Source organism: Triticum aestivum, chromosome 7B, assembly GCF_018294505.1.
Source record: "Triticum aestivum cultivar Chinese Spring chromosome 7B, IWGSC CS RefSeq v2.1, whole genome shotgun sequence".
Lineage (NCBI taxonomy): Eukaryota > Viridiplantae > Streptophyta > Magnoliopsida > Poales > Poaceae > Triticum > Triticum aestivum.
Window position 1 is genome coordinate 598,247,162 of NC_057813.1, and position 18,872 is coordinate 598,266,033.

An 18,872-nucleotide genomic window follows, 5' to 3' on the forward strand; every position below is an offset into this window, starting at 1 on the left:
GTGGGTGAAAGATGCTAAGGTAATATATGGAGTATATATCAGTCATCATACTTACAACGTTTTCTTTGGTAAGTGATAATATTAACTCTGTTGCTTGCTTGTTGCTACATCAACCACATCATATTTTCTCTGCTTTCATTTCGTGGAGAGAAGAGAAGAGGAGAAGAAAAGCACTTGTCCGGATGGAGATGGAAGATGGCTGGCACTGGCTTGGCTCCACATCACAAGATGCTAAAGTTGGCAAGGAAGATGGTTTGGTGAATCAGCCAGCAGTTATAGATCAGACAAGCACTTCTTCACCTGGGCTAAGGTAATTACGAAATCTAGCAATCGTCATGTAAAGCTAGTACGTAGAAAGCAAGAATGGAAGCAACCCTTCTCTTCTTCTTTTCTTTCCACAAAGTAGCAGCAACAACAGGCTAGCGTGAAAGATGGATCGCGTAGCTCTGCCGGGGGTGGAATCTTGTTGTTTGGGTGTGAAGCGTGAGTAAACTGCCATCAAGAAGAAAGAGGTTCACGCATATACCAAAGTGGGTTCTCGAACATTCAAGTTCATCCTCAGCGTAGCAACCCCACTCAAAGTATTCCTCTTATCACATTAATCAATCATCATAAGATCGATGAGACAGAGTTTTTTTCTCTCTTTATTTTCTTGCAAACACCGAGTGTAACTCACTGGAATCGCGGAACTTCATGGTTGAATCGTCAAAATGTATATCGAGCACGCTCACACAAACAGACAGAAACATTTCATTGATTTATGGCACCATATCAAAGTGAGACAACCGCAATTAGTTTCAACTCCCGGTCTCTCTATATCATAAGCACATCAAAATCCTGATAAGATAATAATCATAATGAACAAAGCATGCCGGACAGGACAAAGTTACAATGGGGCGCGGCGTAACGAGAACAAGGGACATCAAAATCATGATTTGTAACTGGTAAGCTGTACATCAGACGTTAGAGCATCTCCAATAGCATGTGTATATTGAGATGTCTATATATTCATAAAGACAATGGTCTAAAAAGATTCCTTCATATACACGTCTAGTTTTGCATGAGAATGTCTATATACAGGGACCATGACAGGTGGGCCGTCGTTGGGGAGAGGAAGAAATCATGACTGTAACTGAGTTTAGACAACGCCTTCACATTGTCCAGACGTGGACATTGTCGAGGTTGATTTAGAGGATGTGTATATTTGAACGACCATATAAACAAGCTGTTGGATGACTGTTTTAGGCTCATGTCGTGGAAAACGAGTATAGACATTCATATAGACAAGCTATTTAAGATGCTCTTACAGCACGAAGTTGTTCAGAACTTTCTTGACCAGATGATCCCCATACACCACCTTGTGGTACTTGGCAACGCCACCCGTTTTCTCCTGGCATAGCTCCGCAGGCTCAACCACGGCATCGAAGTTTGACTCTGTAGGTGCAAAGGGCGGCATGTATAGAAATGGTTGGTTTTTCTAACCTAAAAAAAATGTTATTTTTATCTCTGTGGATGCGCACATACCTCGTAGAAGAAGGCAACGGATACACGGTAACGAGGGGAGCTATTGAAAACTCTATGGAGTGTGGGCTGATATATTCCATTACACCAAACCTAAAACCGAATAAGTCGAAAAGGAGGATTTTTTATCCAATAGCACAAGCAAGAAAGGCCTCTCCCTCCCGCGACCGCGTCGCCCCCGCGAGCGGCCGGTCACGACCAACCTCCTCCCCCACGCGCCTCTCCCTCCCCCTCCCTCCCTGCCGCCGGCGCCCGTTGCGGGCCTGGCCCGGGCGACGCTGGTGGCGGCGGCCCCCAGGCCCTTCCCATCTCGGGTGTCCGCCGGCGCGGGACGGGGTGACCCCAGGCGCTGTTCCTAGGCGGCGGCGGTCCAGCGCGGCGGTGGGGGCGGACTTCTGGTCGGCGGCGTCGCCGTTGGCGGCGGGGCAACGCGGCGGTGCGGTCTGGCGGCGCCCGCTCGGCCCAGATCTGGGCCCTTCGGGCCCCATCTGGGTCTGGGCGGGCCGGCGTTGGGGTGGGCCCGCTTCGTGGCTTTCGGGAGGCGGGGGAGAGGCGATGAGCGGCAGGGTGCTGGCGGCGCCATCGCCGGCTTGCTGCAGCATGGCGGCGGGGCTCAGCGGGCCCGTTTCGGTCCTGACCGGGCCAGGGGTGGCCTGACATGCCCTGCCGCCGCGTCCGGACGGCTACCGCGACGGTGCCGGAGGCTCTAGCCTCCTGCACGACAGTGGTGGAGGTGTTCCCTCCCGTTCGGCTTCGGTGTTGCTTCTCCCTCCGCGGGGCGCTTCTCTCCGGTCCCCTTAGCCTCGTGTTGGTGTTCGCAGTGAGGCGGCGTGGGTGGCGGCGCAACCGCGATGGCGCATGGTGGTGGGCGGTGGTCTGGCTGGTCGGCTCCGAGCCGTTGGGCGGTGGGGTTGGAGTGCGGGAGAAATCCTTGCCGGTCTTCGGCTCCGATGAGGTGACACTTGTGGGTGCCTCCATTCCTTGCTGGAGGGTGTTGGTGATATCCATCCCCCACCTCCCTCCGCGTGCCGGGGAAACCCTAGGACATGTACGGGCAGCAGCGTTGTTGGCGTCGCTTTCCTTCTTGGAGGTGTTGCTTTGTACGCGGTGGTTCGGAGCCTCGGGTGGTGGTGGTTTGTTTCTGATGGGGTAGCGGTGGCGGGGCATCCGGGCTTTGTCGAGCTGCCGCTGTTGGCATTTGCTTCTTCTTCTTTTTTATTTGGTCTTGTTGTGATGTTCGCCCCAGCGATTCATGTATCGGTGTTGGTTGTTTTGAAATACAAAGCGGGGAAAACCCTTTTTTCGGAAAACCGAATAAGTACGATAGTCAGTAATGAGCATCTTTTTTCCTGCACAGAAGTTGGAGTAGGATCAAGCAGGTTTCATGTTTTGGAGGAGACTAGCCTCTAGCATGTCACCAATGTTGCAGACAAAGGTTCCAGGGACTGGCTTGGCCTGTATCCACTCACCGGACAGGTTTCTGACCTGAAACCATAATAGCAAAAAAAACGAAGCTTTTCTTTTTCTTGATGATAGAGGATGCAGAGGGAACAAACAAAAAAATGCAATATGTATATGACAGTGATATCCTAATGAAGAAGTGCCTCAAGAGCACAAATGTCATCATCTTGGTTAACAAGTTTCAAAAGGCCTGCAGTTTAACAAAATAACGTTAACGATTCCCAAGATTTTGTGTATAAAGTGATCTCCAAGATTTTTTGTATAAAGTGCAAGATCCTCCACTGATCTTGGGAGGCAACAAAATATGCAGAAAGTGTTTGACTTTTCAAAGAAGCAAGCAAAGTATACTAGTCCAACTGACCATAATCTGTGTGAGCTCTGCTGAATTGGTCACAGAATGCATCGAGCACAAAAGAAAAGCAGAGTGAGATGTATCCACCCAAGTGAGCATAATTTGTGCAGAACATACTACTGCCCTTCTTGTTTCTTTTCTTTTTTGCTTACCATCCAATATCAATGGAGTACAAAACAACAATGGTGTTTTTTTTCGCTTACCATCCAGTATCAGTGCATTGAGCCTGTGGAATAGCAGCTGGGACTGGATACCCAATCAGCCTGAGGTACCAGAAGGGATCCCCTACTGTTCTTCCTTCGAAAGCATCTGACGGCGCGCCTAGTGCTAAGGCTATACCTCGCATGATCTTCCTTGAAAGATCTGCAATGACACAACGGAATGATAAGCATTACAGTACTAGTAATGACCATAAGCACAAAGAGTAATTGGAGTAGTAGTTAAAACGTAGCTGAGTGGTAACCTCGAAGAAGGCTCGCATAGTTATCTAGGAGTACTTCAAAATTTGATGGGCAATCGGGCCTGCATGAAAGAAGAAAATAATAAATTCTTTAAAGCAAGCACCACACAACTACCACTTTCTCCGATCCATCCGAAATGTAGGTCCTTAGGACATGCGACCATCCCCAAAATGATACTTTAGCCATATAATTTCGGTGAAAACATGTTGTTTCACGTTAAAATAATTACATCTTATAAAAGCAGTATATTTCTTGATAAATCTAGTAATAACAGTTTGAGGTTATGACTCAAATCAAAATTTCGGATGCATGAAACAAGCAGGAACTAAACCCTTCCCTACAGAAATGCCTAACAAGTGGTGCTCTAGATCAGAGATGGGATGGTAAAAACATACCACAATTTATCTCCTTCCAAATGCTTGCCGAGATCTCCATACTTGCCCGGTTCGATATGGTATCCATCAGAATGTGTACGCTGTAGGTCCGTACAATTCCTGACACACACACCCCTCCCTCATGGGCTCAGCCCGTTTAGTTTCTTTTTTAAGTTTTAAACTCCAAAATGTGAATGTACGACCTGGGATTTGAACTGCAGACATCATGTATCATGTAGTATTCGTAAGGGCACAACCATCTAAGATAGCTAATCGGGTGTGCTTCTTAACCTTGTTTTATCCTTCTTGCGTGAGATAAATAACGCTAAGAAAAACACACAGCACCTTCACTCTTTGGTTTTTCTTTCCCTTTTTTATGCACGGTTTTCGCTCGGGTTTTTATTGTTCCTTTTTTGTTCATAAAATAGGAATATTAGTATTTTAAAAAATTGTACAGAAAATTAAAAAAATGTTCATATCTTTCAAACTTGCTTAGAATGTCAAAACATGAACATTATTTAAAAAGAGCGAACAAGATTTTGAAAGCGATCTTTTTCTGAAAAACAGTAAAAAATTGAATTCCACAAAAAATCAGAAAAATACAAACATAATTTGAATTCTGAAAATTTTTAATATATGAGAAATAGAAAAAATAAACAGAAAAGAATGAAAAATCAAATAATATGAAAAAGGAAAAAATAGAACAGGAGAGAAGATAAAAAGAAAAAAGAAAAAATGTGGTTCACGACCTCCGAGAAGGTTCCCAAAACCGGGAAAATTGCTGGGAAGCCGATGTTCCCAAAACCGGGAATGCTTTTTTGCAGCCTTTTATTTAGTGATTTTCTTTTCAATTTTGCAAAAATTTCTGATCCATCAAATATTAAAAAAAAGAGGAACCTTTTACAAATCCGCAAGCTCTTGGGCCGGTCCTACATGGGCATTGCCCACCGGTTGGAAAAGAAGGGACTATTTCAAGAATGTTAAAAAAACACCATGTTCAAGTCTGGGTAGGCCAGAAAACTCCGTTTAAGAGCATGTTGTTTCTCGACATCCGTCGAATGACCCCAATTTTTTAATTTACTTTTATGAACATCTCAAGGCACCATGTGTCCATGCCAAGTTGTTTTGGTTTTCTACAATTTTTGCATCTTCTAGAGTTTTCTCGGTCAACAAGGGTGATAAATGGCCGGACGTGTCGCAATTTACATACGGTATCGAAAAATGTTAAAAACTCAAAATAACAATTTTGAGTACATGTTCAAATTATAATTTAAATAGGTACTTAAAAATATTTTTTATTTTTCCCTGTTTTCACGCGATAGTGAACCGACCCAGTAGGCGGCCTCCTGTGAAAAAAGTATTTAATTTGTGAACTTTTTTCAAATTCATGAACTTGTTTTCAAATCAATGAACTTTTTTTCAATTTAGTCAAATTCGTAAACTTTTATCCTAATCGATGAGCATTTTTCATTTTTGCGAATGTTGTTCCTCCTTGGAGCTGGGGGCGTTCCTGTGTTCCAAAGCCGGTCCATCAAAACCGAGGTCCCTGTGTCAAAATCTAAGTTGGCTCTATCTTGTTAGAGAAAAACGTCCGACTGGATTCAGCTGTTGTCTATAGCGGGTTGTGTGCATAAAAAGTATTTTGAGGTCTCTTTTTAACTGCCTTAATGTATATTTTTGTAGGCATTTCGATGAAACACCTTGAAAAAGCAAAGGTGTTTCCTCACATGCCTCAAGTGAATGGAGGCGTTTTGGAATTTTAGAAAATATCTCCACAAATGACAGGAATCCTACAACTGATAATTTCATATACTTATGAAAAGTTGAAGTCATAAAGGTTATTTCCCTTCCTCTGACCATAAACTACCATCTAGCTGGTCGCCCCAATTATTTTGACAAGCTTTATTATTCGAGAGGTCGCTAGATCGAGTCCTGAGAAGTGCCAATAAAACGCATAATTTTTTCTTGGGAGGTCTAGAATGATGGACCGACGGTTTGGTCTTGCACATCGTTTTAGTATGTTCTTATAAACTTTCTGTTGTTTTTATAACCAAAGGCCATTGTAGTGGAGCGGCAAAGCTGTGTAATCTGGAGGATAAGTTGACGAGTTTGATTCCTGGTATGAACTTACTCCTTTGAGGAATTTTACGTCTGCCTTTCAAGAAGAAAGTTTACTTTTCCCCCTCAAATTCTTCCTCATGGATCGAATTCCCCCTGAACTCTAAAACCGGATCAATCACCCCCTGGACTTTGCAAAACCAGATAAATGTAACCCCTGAGCGGTTTTTGAAAGGAATTGAAGGTGGTTTTCTTACCAATGATACCGACTGGGCTGTTAATTAATGATGTTGACTGGGCAGCGGCAAGGAACAGTTTGGGTTAAATTTCCCCATTTTCTCGACGTTCCTTTTTGCCTATGTTCGCCTGCCGCCGGCGTCAAATTCCTAACCACCGTTGCTTCCCCGACCGCCCTGACTTCGCCTACGAGCTCCCGGTGAGCGTGCGCCCCTCTTACCTTCTTCCCTGTCCGATTCCCTCACTCGTAGGCGTCGCCCCGCTTGAGCTCGAGCTCGAGCTCGGCCGGCATGGCCATGGCCGAGATCGTCCGTGCACGCGCCCGCCCAGCCACACCGCGCGCATAGCCTGCAACCGCCCTTGGCCGCAACCCCGCAGCTTCGCAAACGCGCGCGCCCTCCCCTGGCTGGCCCCGCCGCTAAGCCGGCCGTGCTCGGGCGAGTGTTGCTTTCCTGGCAACTCGTACGATGCCGAGCGGAAAGGAACGAGGATGATTACACAGTGAACAAGTGGGGCTCTACAAGTAATAGCACTTGGACTTGGTTGGGATCACAATCGCATGACGAAAATTACGTGAATCCTAGACGCCTCACATGAACAACAAAATTGACAGGGAAGCAAAGACCGGATTAATAGAACGACAGTGCTCAGATTGGTCAGAGAATCCCGGCTAGCTTACCTCATAGGCTCGAGGAGTGGAAAGAAGGGAAGGCGGAAAGATGCAAGTAGCGGCCTGAAGCACGACCGGGGTGGGTGCCGTACGAGTTCCTCCCGGCAGTGTGCGACCTCTGCCGCTGCTGTCGTGCGCGAGAAGATTTACAAGGAGGCTGTCGGCGACAAGGTGCAGCAAGACAGCGGCAGGAGTGACGATATCGGCGACGTCTACATTGGCGAGATCACCATGGGACTTGCAGCATTGATCTGAACTTGTGCGACGTGGTGGAGCTTGATGGATTGCTCAAGGACTGGATTTCATGGCGAATCTTTCACTGCCACGTCAACATCATTACTTGCCTAGTTAGTGATTATTACCAGCCCAGTCAGCATCCTTAATAAGAAAACCACCTTCAATTCTTTCCAAAACCGCTCAGGGGTGAAATTTATCCGGTTTTACAAAGTTCAGGGGGTGATTTATCCGGTTTTGGAGTTCAGGGGGGATTTGATCCATCGAGACAGATTTGAGGGGGAAAAGTATACTTTCTTCGCCTTTCAATAGCAAGCGGCCTAGCGCTTGCTGGGCTGGCCCAGATATGCGTAACGAAGGTCTCGGTGTAGACATCGTACTTGCATTTTTTAAAAAAAAAAAGACATCATACTTTCAAAAAAGACCACATGCCCATCCTTATGAAGGGATATAGGATAATCACAACCGTTGATGTGTTTACGGGGGTTTTACCCAAGCGAAAGTGAATCTATCGAGGAGAATAATAGAAACTGGATCAAAAAAGTAGGAATAGATTTTTTTAAAAAAGATTGGAAAAAAGTAAGTAGAATTATATTCAAAATAAAAGAAAGGGGCTTTTCGTAAGAAAACGTGGATGAACACTTGTTGTTTTCTAGATTTTTGATCGGATCTTTTGGCGGCATGGCCAAGCGATAAGGCAGGGGTTGTTGTGATAGTTTGTCAGCTCATAAGTCTGGATAACTTAACCCAGAGGCTCGAACAAGTGGGTGATTAAACTTACATCGATCTCTTCGTGCATATCAAGTTTGGCCTTGGTGATGTTCTCGCCCACTCTCTGGTACCCTCTGAAGACAAGCCGTATACAAAATTTATTCCAAATCAAGCGGAAACAATATAAGTTGGAGACGCTTAAGAAACCACACCTGTATCCTGTCCGAGGTGTGAGTCTGATCTTGTATTTTTCGTCAAGAGGGAGCTGAAAACCCCACCATCAGCGACTCCGCAATCCCGTGGCCTTTCTATTAGTTTCCACCATCATTTACGTGGTTAGCTTTGACACGACATTGGGTGGGTTTTTACTTTTACACAAGACTAAGTGCGAGCAGGTGGTTACCACGTAGAAGAAGCCGGCGTCCTTGCAGGTGCGGTCGAGCTCACAGACCACGTACAGCGTGTCCCCGTCGCCGGCCATGCCCGGATCATCGATCTTCTCCACGAGCACGCTGATGTCTGAACAATGCACACTAGTAGAAAAATGGTCATTCGTTCCGGTTCGTGAGGCCTATTTGTCCCGGTTCTGGACCCAGAACTAAAAGGTCGGTATTAAAGCCTAAAACCTTTAGTCCCGGTTCGCCCAGGAACCGGGACAGATGGGGCTTCACGTAGCCGCTGCCGCTTGGCCAAGTAGGGGGACCTTTTGTCCCGATTGGTGCCACCAACCGAGACCAAAAGGCTTCCACGCGTCAGCAGTTTAGGGGCTGGGTTTTTTGTTTTTTTTTCTTGGGGGGGGGGAGGGGTTGGGGGTTTTCTAGGGTTAATTTAGGGGTTTCATATATTGTGTTAGCTAGCTAATAGAGAGAAGTGTCCTCTCTTATCTCCGTTCTTGGTCGACGCTACGTACTATATATATAAAGAGGACTCGACACGCTAGCTAGCTAGTAAGCAAATGAAGGAAACCATTAAGTACAGAAGATCACCATGAACATATACACAGAAAGAAGTGATCGACCTCTCCTTCTCTGATAGATTGGTCGAATAACAAGTTTTCGTATATCTATCCGACGCTACTGGCTATATATATATATATATATATATATATATATATATATATATATATATATATATATACACACAATATAAGATCTCTTACAAAATTCCCTAACATCTGAACTCAACTTCCACATGGTAGTCTTCGTGTTTGTCGATGACATGGTCAAGAAAGAATCCCATCAATTCCTCTTGAATTGCTCGTATGCGATCTTGTGGTAGGAGTTCATCCCGCATCTGCCACATCTAATTTCAAGAAGGGGGTCAATACATATATATGAATGAAACTCAACACAAATGATGGTAATAAAATAAAATTGTGAATATTATTGCTTACGCACTTCATATTGTTGTTTAGAGTAGCCCCGCTCACAGGTGGTGTGGTGGATATACTCGCAAATGTAGTATCCACAGAAATCATTCTCGGGTTCCTGCCACAACCACTTTACAAGAAATAGAGGTCAATCAAACTGATAAGCAAGCATGCTAAATGGTATTGATGAAACTAGTTAGAATCAATGGGAGATGCGCGGAACTAGCTAGTAGCTAGTACTTACTTTCGGGTGGTTAAATCGCAGCTGAGCCGGCAGTCCCGGAGCTTGTGCGGTGAACTTTTTTCAAACCCTGCCAGACAAAGAAAACAATTACTTGATATCAAGAAATGAACAAAGTTGCCGATATGGTGCGATAATGATTTGAACTTACTTCTCGAGCATTTTAGTCATGGTCGCATACTCCTCCGGATTTTTTCGTTTGGAGTCTGTGACGGTTGCTAGTCCCTCCTCAAGCTTAATCTCTAGCAGAATAAAGTGGAAGCTGCGCACGCATGCATAACTCATCAATTACATTACTATAACCTCAAGTAATAAGGGAAACTGAATATGCACAAGACAGTAGCACTCACTTGTATTCGTAAGGAAAGAGTATTGTAGCTTTGTTTCGATTTTGAAGTAACGATGCGAGCAAGTTGGCCTCGGTTTCTCTGACAGAGTGTTTAACACTCCATTCATCCATGAGATTTATGTTAATGAACTCAATATCACCTACTTGTCTTTTCTTCAATTCGGCGATCTTCAATCTGCATAATATAATGAGGATAATTATATATACATGCAATGAAAGAGCTGAGCGATATATAGAGACTTAATTAATTACACAGAAGTAGTACTTACAGACAGTAGCAAGTGATGAGTGTTTTATCGAGTGCCTTTTGATTGAAAAACTGGAAGAACTCCTCATAAGGAACTAACAACAGATCAATTCCAACGAGGTCATGCTCCTCTTTAACTCTCAAAGACAAAGTATTTTTCCCAGACTTCCTGCAGATGTCCATGTACCAATCATGGAATCTTCGCATCATCGTTGTTAGGGAAGTAGCAGGTCTGACGAGAGGCTTCCCGTGCTCGATTCTTAATGTGTCCACCTCCATTGTTTCAAAAAAAATTGCATCGTCATCGGTCATGTAATCTCCAGGATTGGTAACGGGCAGCATCCCTGCAAGATTAGCGACGATATCGCTAGACACATTGAGTGGGGGGGCACGATTCCTTCGCTTGTTCGCCGAGCTGGGGAATTCTTTTCCCTTTTCTTCGTTCTGCCAGCCTTTGATCACTGCAGGTACTTCCCGACCGCTCCGCTTCCTCATATGTTCTTTCAATGATGCGGTCATAGTTGGATTGCGGCGGAGGCTATGATGGTCGCTGCAGGGCATCTAAAGTGTGCTTCGCTTTCACCGGATCTATCTTCTCCTTCGGAGATGGATGTTTCTTAGCTTTTACTGATTGAAAGAAGTCATTCACTTGGCCTTCAGAGATCTTCTGGTTTTCCTCATCGCTCCTCTCGTATGATAACTACTCTAGAGGCTTGAGAGACGATGGACCGAATCTGTATTACCTCCCGCCTCTGGCTGTACTGCTAGACATCGGAGCAGTCGGCGCGGTTGCGGTTGTCTTCTTTCATTGCTGAAGAGGCGGAGAAGCTGGAGGCGGATTGCTACGATGCCCCGGAGCAGTCAGAGCGGCGGCGTATGTGTTTCACTGTCGCTTACGAGGCGGCGAAGGAGGAGGTGGGCTGCTCGGACACGCCGGAGCAGGCAGAGAAGGAGGCAGAGTACTGCCGCCCTCACGCGCTGGAGCAGGAGGCGGAGTGCCATGATCACTCGTCGTCGGAGGAGGAGGTGGAGTGCCCAGTTGACTAGCAGGAGTCGTGAAGTTTAGAAGCTTGATGTGCTCCTTCCGCCATAGACACGGAGTATGCATAGCAAGACCCAGCTGAGTCTCCCCATCACATGTAGGGTGGTCAAGCTGGAGCTCCTCAAATCCCTTCGTTATTTTGTCCACCATCACAATAGCATAGCCTTGTGGAATCGGATGGCAGTGAAAAGTTGCTCCGGGTGAAGGAGGGAACATAGAGCCGACAGTCGTCTTGACTTTGAGCGGAAGCCATTGCGTCATAAGGTGGCACTGGTGTGAATCCGTGATAAAATCCACGGGGTAGCTAGGACCCGTCAAGTCAGACTACTGAACGAGCTCGGTGGAAGCCATGCTGCTTCTCCGCTAAGATGGCGGGGTAGCTTCTAGGGTAGCTTCTTGGGCAGGATCTCGCAGCTGCTGGTTCTCAACATCTTGTCGTTCCTTTAGCTTTCGTACCCTTGCCTTAAGCTCCTGCAGTTTGCTCTGCTCCACTTTCCTCCTCCTCTCGTGGGTTTTCTAACCGCCTGCGTCGGGAAACCCAACCTTCCACGCAACAGAGCCTGGCATGCCTCGTGTTCGTCCAGGGTGTGATACGTCTCCAACGTATCTATAATTTTTTATTGTTCCATGCTATTATATTACATGTTTTGGATGTTTATGAGCTTTATTTTATACATTATTATCATTTTTGGGACTAACCTACTAACCGGAGGCCCAGCCCGTATTGCTGTTTTTTTGCCTATTTCAGTATTTCGAAGGAAAGGAATATCAAACGGAGTCCAAACGGAATGAAACCTTCGGGAGCGTGATTTTTGGAACGAACGTAATCCAGAGGACTTGGAGTGCAAGTCAAGAAGCAGCCGAGGCTCCCACGAGATAGGAGGGCGCCCCCCCCCTTGTAGGGTGCACCCCCTATCTCGTGGGCCCCTTGGGCGTCCACCGACGTACTTCTTCCTCCTATATAAGCCTACGTACCCCGAAAACATCCAGGAGCAACCCGAACCACAATTTCCACCACAATAACCTTCTGTATCCGCGAGATCCCATCTTGGAGCCGTCGCCGGTGTTTTGCCGGAGGGGAATCCACCACGGAGGGCTTCTACATCAACATCCTTGCCCCTCCTATGAGTTGTGAGTAGTTTACCACAGACCTACGGGTCCATAGTTATTAGCTCGATGGCTTCTTCTCTCTTTCTGGATCTCAATACAATGTTCTTCCCCTCTCTTGTGAAGAACTATTCGATGTAATCTCTTTTTGCGGTGTGTTTGTCGAGATCCGATGAATTGTGGGTTTATAATCAGATTTATCTATGGATAATAATTGAATCTTCTCTGAATTCTTTTATATGATTGAGTTGTCTTTGCAAGTCTCTTCGAATTATCAGTTTGGTTTGGCCTACTAGATTGATCTTTCTTGCCATGGGAGAAGTGCTTAGCTTTGGGTTCAATCTTACGGTGTTCTTACCCAGTGACAAAAAGGGTTGCAAAACACATATTGTATTGTTGCCATCGAGGATAAAAAGATGGGGTTTATATCATATTGCTTGAGTTTATCCCTCTACATCATGTCATCTTGCATAATGCGTTACTCTGTTCTTAGAACTTAATACTCTAGATGCATGTTGGATAGCGGTCGATGTGTGGAGTAATAGTAGTAGATGCAGGCAGGAGTCGGTCTACTTGTTGCGGACGTGATGCCTATATACATGATCATGCCTAGATAACGTCATAATTATTTGCTTTTCTATCAATTGCTCGACAGTAATTTGTTCACCCACCGTAATACTTATGCTCTCGAGAGAAGCCTCTCGTGAAACCTATGGCCCCCGGGTCTATCTCTTATCATATTTGCTTCCAATCTACTTCTATTTGCATCTTTATTTTCTGCATCTATATTATAAAATACCAAAAATATATTTATCTTATCATATTATCTCTATCAGATCTCACTTTCGCAAGTGGCCGTGAAGGGATTGACAACCCCTTTGTCGCATTGGTTGCGAGTTCTTTGTTTGTTTGTGTAGGTTCGTGGGACTTGTTGAGAAGCCTCCTACTGGATTGATACCTTGGTTCTCAAAAACTGAGGGAAATACTTATGCTACTGTGTTGCATCACCCTCTCCTCTTCGAGGAAAACCAACGCAAGCTCAAGACATAGCAAGAAGGATTTCTGGCGCCGTTGCCGGGGAGGTCTTCGCTCAAGTCAAGACATACCAAGTACCCATCGCAAACTCATCTCCCTCGCATTTACATTATTTTCCATTTGCCTCTCGTTTTCCTCTCCCCACTTCACCCTTGCCGTTTCATTCGGCCTCTCTTTCCCAATCTACCTCCTCTCTTTTCAGTTTGCCTTTTTCCGTTTGCTCATGTGTTAGATCGTTTACCTCATCGTTATGGCTAGTCCTCCTATCCTCTTTATTACTCCTGAACATGAAATCCTCAATTTCAAACAAAGGGGGGTTGAATTTAAAAGATGCTTGGCATAGAATATGCATTGCTCAAAATAGATCTACTAGGAAGCTTTCTACTTCCGTTCTTCTCCGCAATTTTTATGTAGGCATTACTCCTTGGAATAGATGTGTTCTTGATACTGTTGCTGTTGGTGATTTCTTGAGTAGCCATATGTTTGATGCTTATAATGCTATGTTAGATTTGTTTGACCCACCACCTCTTTTGGTTAATGGAACTGTTTTAACTTTAGAACACGTTATGCAGCGGCTTGATATTATTGAAAATAAAATTGCCACTGATGAAGCTATGTACCTAGGGTAGGGTCGTGGACCTGTCCAAACTACCCTACCCAAGGACATCTCTAGAAGAAACCGCCTGTCAATCGACTCAGAAGTGTTCCACTCGACAGACTCGAAGACACTCGACCATGAAGCCTACCACTCGACCATGAAGCCAACCACTCGACGGCCAGGAGATCTAAAGTCACTCTGCACGCAAACGGTCTGTCATTAAGTAGCTTTTATGGTCATCATGGTACTTTATTTGTAGCGTTACCAGTAACGCCCGATCTTAATGTACTTTAAACCCTACATAACTGAGGGCCGGAGGGGTCTGGCGAAATCTATATAAGCCACCCCCCTCCTCAGTGTAAAGGGTTCGCACCCTTGTAACTCATACGCACATAATCCAGTCGACCGCCTCCGGGCTTCGAGACGTAGGGATGTTACTTCCTCCGAGAAGGGCCTGAACTCGTAAATCCCTTGCATATACAACTACTCCATAGCTAGGATCTTGCCTCTCCATACCTACCCCCCTACACTACTATCAGACTTAGAACCACGACAGTTGGCGCCCACCATGGGTCTGGTGTCTTAGCGACTTATTGGAGAAGTTGCGATTTTTTCGATCTCCTTCATCATGGTTTCAGGCAGAGTTTGGGTTGAGGGCCGCGAGATCCGTCTCGGCGTGCTCACGTTCGTCACCGACGACTCCGTTTGGCTTCAGGAGGATCCACTCGACATCGACGCGCTCCCCGTCCGCGGAGCGATGCACTTTCGCGCGTGCGTCCGCGGCGTCCACCTGCGGCAACCGTCGACCCAGTATCAGTCGACCCTTGTGTCGTCTTCCCTCCCTGTTTCCCGCCGGCGCAAGCGCTCCGGTCGGTCGAGGCTTTAGCGGTGGGTGAGGCACGTGATGGCTCGCCAGTCGTCCACCCCCCAAGTCGCGGCAATCGAGCCCGACGAATCTCTCTACGACCTATTCGACCTGTCAACTGGCTCAGCAGAGACTGCATCCGAGTGCGACAGTAGTGATCCAGCGGCGGAGGTACTTATGGTCGATGGACCACACAGTCCTCCCGGTTTTCCCCGCACCGACGGGGGCGACGGTGGAGGCGATCCGTCGCATGCCCATGAAGAGTATCTCCCCAAGCCCCTCACTTCGCTGCAGAGGGAAGAACTTCGCCGCCGAAACATGGATGCGCTGCACACTCCTATCGTTGGTGAAACCCCCGAGGCTCGTGCCTTAGAGGACGCACGCTTGGGCAACTTGGCTGAGCACACTCGACTGGAGAACCTTCAGCGAGCACTCGACGAGCGTGCGCGACAACGGGTTCCAGAATCCAGTCGACATAAACTCTTTCCACCACCGACTCAGGTATATCGAACTCCAATTCAGAATTTAGCAGCTGCAGCCCGTATAGCAGAGTCGATTCAGCATTCCCAGTCAAAGGCTGGCAGAGGCTTGTTATAGATCAGAGATTTGCTCCGGGCAGCAGGAGATCAAAATTCAACTGTATCGCAGTCGCGGAATAGGATTCACAGTAGATCCGCCAATGCAAATACAGTCCAGTGAGTCCATAGCCCAAGATCACCTCCGAGGCGTGAGGAACGTGGGGACCAGCATGATCAGTACAAGGACCGTGAGCAGTATGATCACCGATTCGATCGTGATGATCGACATTGAGTGCCCACCCCTCCCCCAAGGGGTGGATCGTACGCGCCTCGACAGCAGGATGATAGACGCCATCACAGTGTTGGGCGAAGGATTCCAGTCGACCCCAGGGAGCCAGGCTTTGATGCAAGATCCATTATTGTTCAAGGTTTGGTTGACAGGAATAGAGCTCACTGAGAAGGTCATGACAGAGATGTATCCACCAGCAGCAGAGTGCGCGTCTCAGGGCCAGAGTGTTTCAGCAGATCCATCAGGGTCGCGGTGATTCCTCCCAACTTCAGATTGGCGACTGGAGTCAGTAAGTTCACTGGTGAGTCCAAGCCTGATACTTGGCTTGAAGACTACCGAGTGGCTGTTCAGATTGGCAGCAGCAATGATGAGGTGGACATGAAACACCTGCCTCTTATGTTGGAGGGCTCGGCCAGAGCATGGTTGAATCAGCTAGCAGCCAGCAGCATTTGCACTTGGGAAGATCTTGCCCGAGTGTTTGTCAGAACGTTTGAAGGAACTTGCAAGCGACCAGCAGGACTGACAGAGCTGCAATCTTGTGTGCAGAAGTCGAATGAAACTTTGAGAGATTACATCCAGAGATGGATCACGTTGCATCACACGGTAGAGAATGTATCTGATCACCAGGCAGTTTGTGCCTTCAAGGAAGGCGTTAAGTACAGAGAGCTAAACCTGAAATTCGGTCGAACCGGAGACATGTCTCTGAGTCGAATGATGGAGATAGCCACCAAGTATGCCAATGGTGAAGAAGAGGATCGGCTCCGGAGTGGCAAGCACAAGTCAGTCACCCACGAAACCGGAGTTGGGAACTCCAGTCGGAAGCAGAAGCGGAAAGCCGAACCAGCTGCTCCTGGAGAAGCCTTGGCCGTGACTCAAGGAAAGTTTAAAGGGAAGCCCAAAGGGTCTTGGAACCCTAAGAAGGTGAAGGACAAGGAAGGGAATGACGTGTTGGATTTGCCGTGCCACATCCACACGAAGAAAGATGAGGAGGGTAAACTCATTTACTCGAAACATACCACTCGACAGTGTCGGCTCTTGATCCAGCAATTCCAGGGGAAACAGCCCAAAGATAAGGAAAAGGAGTTGAACAAAGTTGAGGACAAAGAAGATAGTGATGATGGATATCCCCAAGTCAATTCCACCCTGATGATTTTTGCTGACGTTGAAAGCAAAAGTCGATTGGAAGTTATCAACCGAGAAGTGAATATGGTTGCTTCGGTGACCCCCAGTTATCTAAAATGGTCTCAGACTGCCATCACATTCGACCAGTCTGATCACCCGACGCACATAGCCACCCCTGGGAGGCAAGCTCTGGTGGTCGACCCAGTCGTCGAAGGCACTCGACTGACTAAAGTTTTGATGGATGGTGGCAGTGGCCTAAATATACTATATGCAAAGACGTTGAAAGGGATGTGTATTCCGATGTCAAGGCTCAGTACCAGCAGCATGAGCTTCCATGGAGTCATTCCTGGAAAGAAGGCCGAGTCACTCGGTCAAATTGCTCTTGGTGTGGTTTTCGGTGATTCCAAAAATTACCGCAAAGAAAAGTTGACATTTGAAGTTGTGGATTTCCAGAGTGCTTATCACGCTATTTTGGGCAGGCCAGCTTATGCACGTTTTATGGCTCGACCATGTTATGTATACCTCAAATTGAAGATGCCTGGCCCCAAAGGTGTGATCACTGTTACTGGCAATCGGAAGAAGGCGGAAGAGTTCTTTCAGAAAGGCTCAAAGATCGCCGATGCTCAGATGGCAGCCGTAGAGTGGCAGGAATACCAGAAAACTGCAGACCCGAGTGATTTGTTGCGAGCCAAGAAGCCCGCTACGGAATTAGTGTTTCAGTCGTCTGGTGAGACCAAACCGATTCACATTCACCCGACCGACCCCAGTGCTGCTCCGACTCATATCTCTACAACGCTCGACTCGAAATAGGAAGAAGCGCTCATCCAGTTCCTCCGTGAGAACTGGGACATCTTCGCAAGGAAACCTTCTGACATGCCGAGTGTTCCCAGGGGGCTGGCTGAGCACCGTCTACGAGTCGACTCAAAAGTGAAACCTGTTAAAGAACATCTTCGACAGTCCGCCGTCTAGAAAAGAAAGGCCATTGGCGAGGAGGTGGCTCGGCTCTTAGCAGCGGAGTTTATCCGAGAAATTTATCACTCCAAGTGGCTCGCCAATGTTGTCATGGTCCCCAAGAAGGACAAGTCACTTTGCATGTGCATTGACTTCAAACATATCAATCGAGCCTGCCCGAAAGATCATTTTTCTCTCCCCCGCATCGACCAAATAGTTGACTCGACTGCGGGATGTGAGCGCCTATCTTCCTTAGACGCCTATTCCGGGTACCATCAGATCCGTCTGTATGGACCCGATGAGATCAAAACAGCTTTCATCACTCCATTCGGGTACTTATGTTATGTCACCATGCCATTCGGCCTCAAGAATGCCGGAGCCACGTTCATGAGGATGATTCAGAAGTGTTTGCTCACTCAAATCAGTCGGAATGTGGAAGCGTACATGGATGATATTGTAGTCAAGTCACAGAAAGGTTCCGACCTGCTGACTAACCTTGAAGAGACATTTGCCAACCTCAAGAGGTATGATATCAAGCTTAGTCCATCAAAGTGCACATTCGGAGTTCCTGGCGGAAAGTTACTCTGTTTTCTCGTTTCCAAACGAGGAATCGACGCTAATCCAGAAAAAGTTGGTACTATACTCCGAATGAAACGACCTATGCGTGTGCATGATGTTCAGAAGCTTACTGGTTGCTTGGCCGCTTTAAGTCGATTCATCTCTCGTCTCGGTGAAAAGGCATTGCCTCTTTACCGACTGATGAAGAAGTCAGACAAGTTCGAGTGGACTCCTGAAGTTGATGCAGCATTTGCAGAGCTAAAAGCCCTGCTTTCCACCTAGTCGGTGCTTGTTGCCCCGATCAGCAAAGAGCCTTTGCTGCTTTACATTGCAGCCACAGGACAAGTCATCAGTACAATACTTACGGTCGAGCGGGAAGAAGAAGGAAAAGCCTTTAAAGTTCAGCGCCGGGTATACTATATTTCTGAAGTTTTGACCCCATCAAAGCAAAGATACCCTCATTATCAGAAGCTTGTATATGGGATTTATATGACCACGAAGA

The 18,872-nt window shown here is 46.7% G+C and overlaps 1 pseudogene; it reads right to left on the reverse strand.

The window, feature by feature from the left end:
• Nucleotides 1–1,303: 1,303 nt before the first annotated feature.
• LOC123161913 (2-oxoglutarate-dependent dioxygenase 33-like) overlaps nucleotides 1,304–18,872 on the reverse strand; it is a 68,588-nt pseudogene continuing 51,019 nt past the window's right edge.